The following is a 2,636-nucleotide window of genomic DNA, read 5'->3' on the forward strand; positions in this document are numbered from 1 at the left end:
TCTCCCCCATCCTGGTCCCTATATGCCCCCGTAGCGCCCCGTTCTCCCCCATCCTGGTCCCTATATGACCCCGTAGCGCCCCGTTCTCCCCCCTCGTGGTCCCTATATGACCCCGTAGCGCCCCGTTCTCCCCCATCCTGGTCCCTATATGACCCCGTAGCGCCCCGTTCTCCCCCCTCGTGGTCCCTATATGACCCCGTAGCGCCCCGTTCTCCCCCATCCTGGTCCCTATATGACCCCGTAGCGCCCCGTTCTCCCCCATCCTGGTCCTTATATGACCCCGTAGCGCCCCGTTCTCCCCCATCCTGGTCCCTATATGACCCCGTAGCGCCCCGTTCTCCCCCATCCTGGTCCCTATATGACCCCGTAGCGCCCCGTTCTCCCCCCTCGTGGTCCCTATATGACCCCGTAGCGCCCCGTTCTCCCCCATCCTGGTCCCTATATGACCCCGTAACGCCCCGTTCTCCCCCATCCTGGTCCCTATATGACCCCGTAGCGCCCCGTTCTCCCCCATCCTGGTCCCTATATGACCCCGTAGCGCCCCGTTCTCCCCCCTCGTGGTCCCTATATGACCCCGTAGCGCCCCGTTCTCCCCCCTCGTGGTCCCTATATGACCCCGTAGCGCCCCGTTCTCCCCCATCCTGGTCCCTATATGACCCCGTAACGCCCCGTTCTCCCCCATCCTGGTCCCTATATGACCCCGTAGCGCCCCGTTCTCCCCCATCCTGGTCCCTATATGACCCCGTAGCGCCCCGTTCTCCCCCCTCGTGGTCCCTATATGACCCCGTAGCGCCCCGTTCTCCCCCCTCGTGGTCCCTATATGACCCCGTAGCGCCCCGTTCTCCCCCATCGTGGTCCCTATATGACCCCGTAGCGCCCCGTTCTCCCCCATCGTGGTCCCTATATGACCCCGTAGCGCCCCGTTCTCCCCCCTCATGGTCCCTATATGACCCCGTAGCGCCCCGTTCTCCCCCATCCTGGTCCCTATATGACCCCGTAGCGCCCCGTTCTCCCCCCTCGTGGTCCCTATATGACCCCGTAACACCCCGTTCTCCCCCATCGTGGTCCCTATATGACCCCGTAGCGCCCCGTTCTCCCCCCTCGTGGTCCCTATATGACCCCGTAGCGCCCCGTTCTCCCCCATCCTGGTCCCTATATGACCCCGTAGCGCCCCGTTCTCCCCCCTCGTGGTCCCTATATGACCCCGTAACGCCCCGTTCTCCCCCCTCGTGGTCCCTATATGACCCCGTAGCGCCCCGTTCTCCCCCATCCTGGTCCCTATATGACCCCGTAACGCCCCGTTCTCCCCCCTCGTGGTCCCTATATGACCCCGTAGCGCCCCGTTCTCCCCCATCCTGGTCCCTATATGACCCCGTAGCGCCCCGTTCTCCCCCCTCGTGGTCCCTATATGACCCCGTAGCGCCCCGTTCTCCCCCCTCGTGGTCCCTATATGACCCCCTAGCGCCCCGTTCTCCCCCATCCTGGTCCCTATATGACCCTGTAGCGCCCCGTTCTCCCCCATCCTGGTCCCTATATGACCCCGTAGCGCCCCGTTCTCCCCCATCCTGGTCCCTATATGACCCCGTAGCGCCCCGTTCTCCCCCCTCGTGGTCCCTATATGACCCCGTAGCGCCCCGTTCTCCCCCCTCGTGGTCCCTATATGACCCCGTAGCGCCCCGATCTCCCCCATCCTGGTCCCTATATGACCCCGTAGCGCCCCGTTCTCCCCCATCGTGGTCCCTATATGACCCCGTAACGCCCCGTTCTCCCCCCTCGTGGTCCCTATATGACCCCGTAGCGCCCCGTTCTCCCCCATCCTGGTCCCTATATGACCCCTTAACGCCCCGTTCTCCCCCCTCGTGGTCCCTATATGACCCCGTAACGCCCCGTTCTCCCCCCTCGTGGTCCCTATATGACCCCGTAGCGCCCCGTTCTGCCCCATCCTGGTCCCTATATGACCCCGTAGCGCCCCGTTCTCCCCCCTCGTGGTCCCTATATGACCCCGTAACGCCCCGTTCTCCCCCCTCGTGGTCCCTATATGACCCCGTAGCGCCCCGTTCTCCCCCATCCTGGTCCCTATATGACCCCGTAACGCCCCGTTCTCCCCCATCCTGGTCCCTATATGACCCCGTAGCGCCCCGTTCTCCCCCATCGTGGTCCCTATATAACCCCGTAGCGCCCCGTTCTCCCCCATCCTGGTCCCTATATGACCCCGTAGCGCCCCGTTCTGCCCCCTCGTGGTCCCTATATGACCCCGTAGCGCCCCGTTCTCCCCCCTCGTGGTCCCTATATGACCCCGTAGCGCCCCGTTCTCCCCCCTCGTGGTCCCTATATGACCCCGTAGCGCCCCGTTCTCCCCCCTCGTGGTCCCTATATGACCCCGTAGCGCCCCGTTCTCACCCCTCGTGGTCCCTATATGACCCCGTAGCGCCCCGTTCTCACCCCTCGTGGTCCCTATATAACCCCGTAGCGCCCCGTTCTCCCCCCTCGTGGTCCCTATATGACCCCGTAGCGCCCCGTTCTCCCCCCTCATGGTCCCTATATGACCCCGTAGCGCCCCGTTCTCCCCCCTTGTGGTCCCTATATGACCCCGTAGCGCCCCGTTCTCCCCCCTCGTGGTCCCTATATGACCCCGT

This window comes from Phaenicophaeus curvirostris, unplaced genomic scaffold, assembly GCF_032191515.1.
Source record: "Phaenicophaeus curvirostris isolate KB17595 unplaced genomic scaffold, BPBGC_Pcur_1.0 scaffold_59, whole genome shotgun sequence".
NCBI lineage: Eukaryota > Metazoa > Chordata > Aves > Cuculiformes > Cuculidae > Phaenicophaeus > Phaenicophaeus curvirostris.